Here is a 12454-nt window from a genome sequence, read left to right as displayed (position 1 = left end):
ATATTCAGTCAAAACCAAAAAAACCGTTTTAGCTTGTAGGGGTTGTTTCAACCCTAAACGTGCGAGAAAGCACATAAAAAAAAATACGTGTCTCTTATTTTGAGCTACTTTACAACATATTTAAAGCTCGTCAAAATCGGAGGGGGACACTTGGGTCCCTTTCCTTGTTAGACGAATGAGATAGACTCAATTTTTTTTAAATTGTTTCTTTAAGCTGGACGTAATTATCATATATGTGGCACGTACCTATATATTTGATTAACATGAGAAATTCATAGCTTTTAAATTTTTTGTAGTTTGTTTGTTTTTCTCAGGAATATACTTAAAGTATGCAAAATATTATCCAAATTTTTTGAAATTGAAAAATATAACTGTTGATTTTAGAAATATCGAACTAATGCATTCCTAATAAATTTATGATAAATGTTAAAATAATTTCTTCGACGAATACAATTAATCGTTGTGTATCTTGTCATGCAATGTAAGGATAAGAGGACAAATGTTAAGAGAAATATCAATGTCGGTAAATTTGAAATATGTGCTTTCGAGAAACTAAAACTATACGCGTAATTTATATGTATTCTTCTATATTTTAAAAGTGAAATATAGAAGAAATATAGAACAAAAAATTATTTGTTGTTGGTTACTCACCTATATATATTAATTAAAATAGAAGTGTTTGTTGCAATGCGCAAATTTGTAAGAAGAATACGCCTAATACCGCTTCCAATTGGGAACGTCAAGAGACATATAAACCTATTCGCGATATTTCCATATCAAACAATTATCGAACACTGAGGAAGATATCGGTGACATACACACTTTATGCCATGTAAACAGCGTTAAGAAGCTCACACTGAGCATGACGCTACTTATCGATGGATGAGAATAAAAATTAAAAAATATAATGAACATATATACGTAAAGTACAAAAATTAAATTGCCACGCAATTGTGATATTGAATATATAATATTTTCAAATAAAATTAACGTTTTGTGTATATAATAAAATTAATCATTCATGACAAAAAAATTTAATTTATTCAATTTCTTTATTGACTGAGAGCGTAGATAGTCTTAGTTTTTACAATATAATACAAATACATTATGTATTATAAAATTAAATTCTAATGAAAATGGGCTATTTTATCATTGTCAGATGTCCGTCCATGTCCTTTGTATACGTATTTTAAATGATAATTGTTTTTGTCACTAACGTAATCCTTTTTCATTACTCATCAAAGAATGCAAATATCTGCGTTATTCAAAATTTATAGTATTAGAAATAGCAATAATATAAGGGTATTAAAAATAATTAAAAACAAAAATTAAATAATTATAAATACTTAGATATTATTTAATAAAATCGAAGAAAGAGAATTACAACAATTACCGATACATGATTATGGCTGAGAAACAGTGAAGTAAGTCTTCCACTGACTTAAATGTTTCGCTATTTATTATATTTACTGATACTTAAGTAATACCCGTAGTTGTTGACAAGTCTTACGTATTCCAATTTTCGTTTCTTTATTTTTTTTCAACATCTCTTGCTATTTGATATCGCTTTTTCGATGAATATTTGGTTATCTAAAACAAATTTTTTGAATAATATCAATACATACAGATCTCTACATTGCAATTTGATAGAGTACAGTGCATAGTATTGTATATATAATTCACATCAAATATGTCATATATGTAATAAATATATGTAGACATAAAGCTTTATATTTAGATACCAGGAAATGGGTATGTTAGTGTAAAGTGCAGAAAGTATACCTCGCTCATGTGCTTTTGCTCGTGCACATGTGTAATAATTACAATGAATGTTGCAATTAAGTCATTTCTTCTACAAAAACAGAGAAAAACTAAAAAACTGATAAATTTAATAGTTGTGACAAATATTAATAAATAATTATTATAATATATTTAAATGATTAAGAAATATATACAGAGACGTATATTTAAAGAAAAATGTTATTACCTATTTGAATCGAAAGTAACTTTTTCAACAATACTGAAAACAAAATTATACAGTTCAACTTGTTTTGCATGTTTTGCAACACTAAAAAAAATGCATTAACATATTCGGGCTGAGCTCTGCGCTGTATTAATTCCGTTAAATAATGGCGAATGATAGCAAGATCTTCAGAGCAAGATAGGTATTCTAAAAATCTTTCATCAAACGTTGCATTCCATTTCTTCCATATCTCGTTCCAAATAGCGTGGTTCATTGGTATTAAATTATGACAGTATGTTCGTTTCATCTCCATCGAATTTCTGCATTACAAAAAAATATCTTATTGCTACAAATTTGCTTACATTTTGAAATTTTAATTATAAAATAATTTATTCAGCATGATACAAAAATGCAACAACATTCTGATGAAATAAATATTATACTTATAAAGTAGCTTACGAGTTGTCTTCAGAATATTTAAACTCTTCTAATAATTTCGAAGCAGCATTTCTTCGGCACTCAGAAATACCAAGAATACATGCCCATTTTACAGCTTCTTGTCTTAAATATATAGTGAGAGTATGGTCTGTCCATTCGTCAAAGTATCCTATTTTTGTAAGAAGTCCATCTATTCTGTTTTTCATTGTTTCCTAAAAATCGTTAAACTTCAATTTAACACTGTTTATTTTCGTTTATTTAATATATTTTATTTTATTTAGTATGTAAAATGTAACTTTTTTTTATGGAAATCTGTCATTACCTACCATTATCAAATTACCATATTCAAGTGGAAACATACAAGTAAAAGATTCGAAAACTTTAATCATAGGATACCATGTAACAAAATTAGTATCTCGTATTACGAAGTTCGTAATATATATATATACACTTATACACTTATTTCACTTAATACGAATTTCTAACAAATTTAGTCACTCGCACTACACTGCTCTGGATAAGTACTCTTAAGTATGCATAGTGCAAATGGCCAAATTTGTTAGACCGAATTCACTATAATTACTTTTTTTTTATTTTAACACTTTCTGCACTGATCAGCGCACCTAACGTCAGAAACTTGCAGATTCCACCATCTGCACAAAGTACACTTTCTGTCCACTAATTAACTAACTACAGAATACTGAGAGTGTACACTTCTGCACTTTAAGATCGAAAAAAATTTTTTTTATGAAGAATACTATTATTTTTTATATACACTATCTTTATTCGTCTCCACAACACGTTATATATACATTTTACGACCGATGCTAATATATAAATGTAATTAATATATACATCAAAACTGCGAGCTGACAGGTCTGAGCGCCGCCATGTTAGAAAATGTTGATGACGCTGACCAATAAGACACGAGCGACATACATCTCAACGCGACATACATCCTAGCGAGATGATTTTCTAGATTTCTCGACTTTGAATGCGTATATTTATTTTTATAAAGCACACAGAGCAAAAACAAGCAGACTTTTCTTATGTAATTTGGGTATGCGCTATCGATTGAGCCTATTGCCAACTCAATCGGCCCAGCCGTTATCGAGATCCGATAATCTCGGCTCGTCTCAACTTTCGGGCTCGCGTAAAGATACACGGTCGGTCTTGCGCTACGCGTGAACTTGGCGCGAGACACTACCGTGTCTCTTGATAATACATTAGATTTATGAGCTATATATATAAATATAAATAAATAAATAAATATATATATATATATATATATATATATATTTATATATAAAATTCTTATATCTAAAGTATTATGTATGTATTTAAAGATTACATTATGTATGTATATATAATGTACAGCAATGGATATACATATTACATATAACAAAATATGTGCAATGCATATATCTAAAGATTACATAATGTATGTATATATGTATAATGCACAACAATGTATATTCATATTATGTGCAACAAAGTATATACAAATTATGTATCTACATTTTATATATAATGTATATACATATACGTATATACATATAAAATACATCAATGAATATACATATAATATATTGCAATGTACATCCAAATTATGTATATGAAATGTACATATATATAATATTTGACGCTGTATATACATATAAAATACATTATTGGATATACATATTATGTACCATAATGTATATTTAAATTAGGTATATAAAATGTATATACATTCTATATACAGGATATTATTTTCATTTAATGGAGAAAAAATGCATATACATAAAATATCCAATGTTATGTGGGATTAAAGCACATTAAAAACTAATATTATTGTACAAATAAGAATAAAATGATGTAATACAAAATTTATATCAATAAATCAAGGAGTTATTGTAAAAAAAGTCGATAATGCCATATCTGAAAATAAATCAGGTGGTTAAATGTATACACATAATAATTTCTTATGCGATATCTATTGCGAGTCAATCATGCGAGTCAATTATATGTAATTATTTCGCAGTGAGTATATCAATTGCATTTAATGCAGCATAAATAATAAAAAAAAATGCGTTTTTCTTGATATAGCCAAATAAATTTCTCTGATATAGCCATAATTTAAAAGCAATTTAATTAATACACATAGATAATATATTATTTGTGCATTATTTCTTACAAAATATTCGTGTAAAAGATACGCGCTGTAACGTCTATTTCGCTGAGATGTTATTATTACACGGAGAAGATTTTAAATAAAAAATTACTATGTGCGGCAGTAGCCGCGGATCATGAAGAAATTATAAAAATTTTTAATATGTTTTTCACATGTGAAACATATTAATTATTTTCGGTTCGCAGCTTTATGGTCCGCGGTTAATTAATGCCATACATAGTAATTTTTGATATAAAATTTTCTCTGTGTATACATGCTTAGCATGAGATGTTACTGCCTGTTTTGATCGTTGTTAGCTAGATTTGACTGACAAATTAATATTTACATTCAAATGGAAAATAATTATGCGTCTTTTTTCGTCCTCTACTATACTCATCGACAGATAGGTTCTTGTATCAGTTCTTGTTAGTTCATCGTACTCACAATCAGTTACACGTGTCTAGTCACTTCAAACGGACATAATGTCTACATCACTATATATTGCAACTAAAAAACATGTATGGGAATATTATGTGAAACTATCGGATTTTGAAGCACAGTGCAAGTTTTGCGAAAATAAATATATATATTTAAAAGATCGATACTTAAAACGACATATGGCAATGCATCATATAAAAATTTGGAAATACGAAGAAGAGAAAACAATAATAAAAGGGCCATGGATGTATTTCAAGTATTTAAACAATTCACATTCACAGTGTATTATTTGTGACGCAAATGTTCTGTCTACATCCAAATCTGTAGAAAATCATTTGAGTTCACATTCCGAAAAACAACGAAAGAATCATATCCTTTGCGGTTGGCAATGTAAATATTCGACAAAAAAAGATGATTTTGTGATGGAGTGTAATATTTGTAATAAGAATGTACCTGTTTGTAAATATAGTTATCTGGACACTCATATAAAAGTGAAACATTCGGACAAATTGAAAAATACGCAAGTGACACATGACACAATTGGTTCATCAGAATGCGTTTCATCACTTCAAACGAACACAACGTTTAAGTCATTACCTATTGTAAATAAAAAGCATCTGTGGAAATATTATGTAAAACTGCCGAATTTTAAAGTGCAGTGCATGTTTTGCGAAAAAAAATATTATTATATACACATTTGTAATTTCCGAATACATTTTTCAACACATCATAGAAAAATTTGGAAATACGAAGAAGAGAAAAAACTAATAAAATTGCCATGGATGTATTTCAAGTATTCAAACAAATTATATTCACAATGTATAATCTGTAATGCAAATGTTCGATCTATATCTGAATCTATAGAAAATCACTTGAGTTCGCATTCTGAAAAACAACGAAAGAATCATATCTTTTGCAGTTGGCCATATAAATATTTGACAAAAAGAGATGATTTTGTAGGAAATAATTAATAATATGTAATATTTGTCACAAGAATTTTGCTCTTGGTATTCAGCATTGGATGATTTCTCATATAAAAATGACACTTTCGGACAAATTGAAAAATACAAATTGAAGGAACACATAACACAGTTTGTTCGTCAGAATGTGTTTCATCACTTCAAACGGACTGTCTATACCATTGAAAGATTGTTATATATTGTTAACGAATTGTACACCTTAAATTTTACAAATAAAAAAATACATGTAGAAATTTTTAGTCTGGATCAAAAATAGCAAAGTTTACATGGATCATCAAGATATATTTTAAATATTTCAACTCATTAAAATTGTGATGAAAACATTTTATCTGAAAGTTTAGAAGATCACTCGCATTTTGAAAAATAGTTACAAAAACATACACTTCAGAGTTGGCTATGGAAATACTGTACCGAAAGTGAAGTTTTGAAGTAGAATGTAATATTTGTCACTGATATATTTTCGTTGCTACTAGAACTAATTTAAATGACTATATTAAGAATGAATATGATTTGGCAAGTTAACTAAATTGAATAAAAAAATGTCCGTAAGTTTCATTGATATTATTGTTAATATTATTATGTATATTTAATTTTACATTACAATAATTATTATGTATAATTATTCTTTATATAGATTTATCCGGAAGTTGATAATAAGAAATGATGGTAACGGCGTCCAAGTAACATCACAACCAACAATAATGGCAGTCTTTATTTTAACGATTTTAATTTATTAAAAGATATATACAAGAAAAGTGGTGTACATAGTTCTGACGTATAATTATTTGTTTTATGTTTATAAAATAACGACCTAACAATTTACCCGGGAGAAAAAATACAAAATTAAGATGTGATTTTATCAAATATAAATATTTTACAAGTATAGATTTTATAAAATTTTATAGAAAATAATTAGAAAGCAAAGTAAAAGTCGAAGTATAAAAATCTACCAAAAAACACGTCGCGATCGATCGATAGATCACGATGGACTGGTTGGGCAGCTCTGTTATACTGTAACATGGAGTATCAGTATACAGGGTGTCTGGCAATAATCGCCCCACCGGTCATATACAGGTAGAGGAGATCAAATCGAGTAGAAAAGTCCTTTACCATTTTTTAATTTTCATAATAAGTACTGAGTAATTAACGAAAAAAGATCGGCGAATCCGCGAGAGTAAAGCGCGCGTGGTGAGAAGGACGTCCCACTGCTACGCGATCACTAGGACACAAGGATCTAGCGTTACGCGCCGCTCGTATGTTGCCATTGTCATTTGTAGAGCGCTCCTCCCAACGCTTCATCGCGCGCCTAGTGATCGCATAGCAGTGGGATGTCCTTCTCGCTGTGCGCGCTTTACTTGCACGGATTCACCAATCTTTTTTCGTTAATTACTTAGTACTTATTACAAAAATCAAAAAATGGTAAAGGACTTTTCTACTCGATTTGACCTCCTCTACCTGTATATGACCGGTGGGGCGATTATTGCCAGACACCCTGTATATTCATTTCGTATAGTGATGCAATGTTTCCTACTTTCGTATAATTGTTTTCTTTTTGATGTCATATTAGTAGTATGTTGGCAGGTATAGGGCGTCACAACAAACCCCCACCACCTACCCCATATTTGACCCAGTGACCTACTTATGGTCTGGCGTCAAAACATTCCCCCACCCCTCTCTGACGGGATGGGTAAGAAGATGGCGGTCAAACAAGATGGCGGATGTTGCCAAGATGGCGGAAATTTTTATTTTTCCGAATTGAGACAATCCAAACGGGGTTCGAACCTGGATCGCTGGGTTTCTACTAGTCCTGGTCCTAGTCTGCTGGGCTACCTATAGATCTGATGAAGTAAGTCGTAGAGTCGTATTTATGGCAGGCGCAGGATGACGTAAATTTTTATTTTTTTCCGAATTGAGAAAATCCAAACAGGGTTCGAACCTGAATTGCTGGGTTTCTAGTCCTGGTCCTAGTCTGCATGGCTACCTATAGATCTAATGAAGTAAGTCGTAGGGTCGTATTTATAGCTATGGGGCCTGGCAGGTATGGGGCCTGGCAGGTATGGGGCATCAAAACAAACGACGTCACACAGTCACCTCGCGAAGGGGTCGTATTTATGGTGGGGCCGCGTCTATATGAGGTACCCCGGACTCTCTGGCAGGTATGGGAAATGTAAACAAACATCGCCAAGGTGTCGGGCGGGGAATGATAGAACTACGGTCAAGAGACCTGTGAGCGGGCAAGTATGGGAGAACAAAAGAACGACGGAGTCAAACGGTGGATTCTGCTAGACCGATATTCGACGAAATAGAGTGACGACTAAGGGTGCGTTCGGGCAGCTCGCTACTAGCTCCGTTCACGGAGCCAAGATAGCGCTAATGAATGCGAGCTCCGTGAACAGCAATAGCATAGCGTGGTAGCGTGCGTCTGCCAATAAAAATGGAACAAGATCGTAAAAAAGCAATATTAACAGCAGTAGCACTTATAATACAAGAATTAATAGATTCATCGTCTAACAGTGATAATGGTAAAGATTTAAAAATAATAAAATAGAGTATGAATGTAAGAAAACATGTACCATGTATTAACATTAAAAATTAAAATATCGGCATTTCTCACATTTTCCGTTGAATTATTAGATGAATGTTTGTAATAAAATTAGGTGTTATTATTTTCAACACGTTAAATGCTGGACAAAAGATCCAGTCCAATTATAAATCTTTTGTCCAATATTAAACTAGTTGGAAATAATAACACCTAATTTTGTTACAAACATTCATCTGATAATTCAACGGAAAATGTGAGAAATGCCGATATTTTAATTTTTAATGCCGAGACATGGTACATGTTTTCTTACATTTATACTCTATTCTATAATTTTTCATTCTTCACCATCATCACTCTCAGACGATGAATCTATTAATTCTTGCATTATAAGTGCTACTGCTGTTAATATTGTTTATTTACGATCTTGTTCCATTTTTATTAGCAGAAGCGCGCTACCACGCTATGCTATTGCTGTTCACGGAGCTCGCAAACGCTAACGCTATCAACACACTACCTCGGAAGGAATAGCGTTGATAGCGCGCAGTTATGACGTATCACACAACCATTAATGACGTCATAATTGCGTTTGGTAGCACTACCAGCTAGCTTCGTGAACAGTCGATAGCGCTAAATAGCGCTAATAGCGTCTCCCCGAACGCACTCTAAGGGGGCTCCTGTGCAAACGGTATAGAGCGCGCGCCGGTATAGCGAACAAAAGAACGCAGCGACGAATGATCGGATGCCTTTTAGTCTGATATTCGGCATGCTGGTTAAGGGGGCAGCGATATCGCGTGAACGGGGTAAGCCACCCGTTTTCGCGGATTGAGCGCGCTGTATGGATTGGGGATGCAGGAACAAGCAAAAAGAGAAAGGAAACAAACACGAGAAATGGAATACAAAATCGTTTATTTAAAATTTTTCTTAAGAATACATAATTGAACTGACAAAATAAAGTTTATACATTTTATGATTTTCAATAGAATCAAATTTAATTATAAATGATAAAAGTATACTTTAATGTATGAATTACAATTTTCGTTGAAATCTAATTATATGTACAATTTGATCAAAGTAAAGAGCGATTAATTCTAAAAATACAATTTTAAATTGATCGTCGAGAAATGTTAAATCTTTTAGTTGCGTACGTACATTAGTTTGTATTTCGTGACAATTAGATTTGAACGCGAGTTTTATAATATCGTTTTCGATATAGCCCACGATAGGTAGTCTTATTTGTATTTTATTAATAAGATATTTAGCGCAATCATTGGCACTAGTGGTGATTATATTCAGTCGATTCAAATTAGCGTTTACACATTCGAGTATATTTTCTAGTCCCAGAAAACTAGCTCTCTGCATTGTTATAGCAAGCGAATAAGTCCGGCGTTTCTTCGGAGCATGAATTTCTTCTTTAGTCGTGGTATTTTCCAAAGGTTGAACTTCTTGTCCGTTTTCTCAATATGTCAATAACAAAGCTCTTGCTCCATAAGCAGTGGTGAAATTTATAATTATCTTGTTGATAATAATCGAGTTTGCCGTAATACTATTTCCATTTAAGTAATCCGACATTTGCTTCATATTTTCTTGAAATTTTTGCCATTCCGCCATGTTGAAGCAAATAACATCGGCTCCTTTGGATGAAAATTTAACGAAAGGTTGAAAATCAAACTCGTCGTCGTTGATTGAAGTTTGCAGTCCAACATGAATTTTCTTCTTATAGGAAAAATTCAATCCATATGTTGTAGATAATAGTATGCAATTCTGCACAATTTTTTCGGAGATGTCGCATCTTGCTTCGGAACTGTCGCTGCACTTTGTCGGCTTTTCGGATTTCACAATTTCCTGGCGTTTATCCATGATACTGATTTTTATACGCAGACGCGAAACGAAAATACGAAAACTGAAACTTGTTCGCTGTTGAACTTGTAGGTTTGAATGCTAGGAGAGGAATGAGAAAAATGTTACAATCTTCCACGTAACAGAAAATCGGAAAATGGTGGGGGAAATTTGAACACATATAAACTTTTAAGCACTATGATTAGTCGCAAAGGCGACGCATTAACAAATATTACTTTTCCGAATTCCCACAAAAATTCTACTAGATAAAGAAAGTTTTGATTTTCGTGTCGCAACATGTTATGGAATAAATTTTCGTGTCGCAACATGTTACGAAATAATTTTTCATGATCTTACAACGGAAAAATTTTTGCTACCCTATTGTGGTTTTTACTACGTATTGATATATAGAGAATTATTCTTATTTAATCAATAGAATTTCTACCCGTCGCGTAGTATTTTTTAACAAGTTAATCGTCGGAATTTTTACTACGTGTTCAATAGGATTATAGGACTATAGGATTATTCTTACCCTGAATCAATCAACTTGATATTTTATTTTTTCCGAAGCACCTTGCTCTCCTATCTTGAAGTATCGTTCGTTGAATAATAGGATTATCGTGAAAAGTACGACCGAAACGTTGTATGACGAAAGGACCTGGACCGTTGTCCAGTTTCAAAGGAAGTGTAATAAAAATATTTGAAAACGATGTTTTTTTCCTAAATTTTCTCAAGGTGGGGGGAAAACTGGTATAAAACGGGAAGACGCTGAAAAATCACACAGTTTCACATTTTCTCACGCATTCGGGATCATAGCGATCTGTATTTCCGTCTTCGTGTGATTTTACTGCGTATCGAAGCCACGTTGAATTAAAAATGTCTAGTTTGCGGGAAATTATCGAATCGTGTTTGCGATTGACGCGTAGTTTAAACGGGCTCTACATCGATAATTATTTATCGTCGTTATTCGACAACGACGATAATAATTATGTTGTATTCGCAAAGTTTGCGGGTGCGTGCCCTAGCGCGGTGCTCGCGGTTTTATTCCGTTTGGGGCATTTCTCGATTTACCTCCAGCTTTTGATTATTGCTGGCGAAATAATCGAGATGAGGCGTGTGTTTAACGACAACAAAGAAGAGGATACGGGAGGCTATATCGCCGGCCTGCTGAATTACTATCGTGGTGCGGTAAAAAATGGTAAGTTTCTATTTTTTATTATGAATATTTAAAATAAAATTTAAAAAAATTAAAATCATTATTTTTTAGGAACGCTACAATGTCACGAGCCGAAAAAAGTCATGGCGGTGGAGGGTGTGGCGCGTGGCGTGCGTCAAAATTATGTCGAAAAGCGAGCTACTCAACGCCGCGGGATAAGACGCCGAGCCGATACCTCGCCTGAGGTTGGACCTTCGTGTAAGTCCTTGTATACGTTATTTATATGAAATAAAATAACAGCATCGATTTAATATTAGGAAATTTTTCAAAAAATTTAATGTTTTAGCTCGCGCGCGAATTATTCTTACGCCGGAGCTTGTCGATCTTGTGAGCAACGAATCGACGAGTCAGCTGCCTCCTCGCGAAGTGAGTTCGTTCGATGAGAAGGAAATATTCAGTCCTTTGTACAGTAAGTAATAAGAAAAGTTATCTTAGCAGAAGCATAAAATAACTAAAAAATTTGAAAAATTAATAACGTAAATTTTTAGATAACGACCGTCAACAGAGTGTAATATTACCCGGGGCTGACGACAAAGTGGAAGAGCAGGAGAAAGAGCAAGAGCAGGAAGACGAAGAAGAAGAAGAAGAGCAGGAGGAGGAAGAGCAGGAGGAGGAAGAGCAGGAAGAGAAATTACAGGCCGAGGAGAGGAATTATAAAGGAGGGGATGAAGAAAGCCACGACGGATGGGGAATGGGTGACAGAGGTAAGAAAGATTGAAAATTTTTACAGTTGCTTTTATGCTCAAATTTTATTTTTTAAACATTAAAATTTTCACAGGATACAGACCCCCTGTGATTTCTTACTCTCCCGATTACAATTATCAAACGAAAGTGTAAAATAAAAAAGAAGAAAATCTAGAGGTGAGCTGATTTAACACTACAAATTTTT

General features: G+C 32.7%; 1 long non-coding RNA gene across 3 annotated transcripts; it reads right to left on the bottom strand.

The window, feature by feature from the left end:
* Positions 1-1099: 1099 nt before the first annotated feature.
* On the bottom strand, positions 1100-3158 carry LOC136998793 (uncharacterized). Of its 3 annotated transcripts, none has more exons than XR_010889332.1 (3): positions 2728-3158; positions 1988-2613; positions 1100-1852 (listed from the first exon to the last, which is right to left on the bottom strand). It is a non-coding gene; the product is annotated as an uncharacterized lncRNA (long non-coding RNA). The 3 variants fall into 3 exon arrangements; XR_010889331.1 differs by having other exon boundaries at positions 1100-2283; positions 2423-2613; positions 2728-3156; XR_010889330.1 differs by having other exon boundaries at positions 1100-2613.
* Between the last annotated feature and the right edge of the window lie 9296 nt (positions 3159-12454).

This window comes from Linepithema humile, chromosome 3 (genome assembly GCF_040581485.1).
Source record: "Linepithema humile isolate Giens D197 chromosome 3, Lhum_UNIL_v1.0, whole genome shotgun sequence".
Lineage (NCBI taxonomy): Eukaryota > Metazoa > Arthropoda > Insecta > Hymenoptera > Formicidae > Linepithema > Linepithema humile.
Note: the sequence above shows the minus strand (reverse complement) of the source record. Positions and strands in the feature narration are given on the sequence as shown.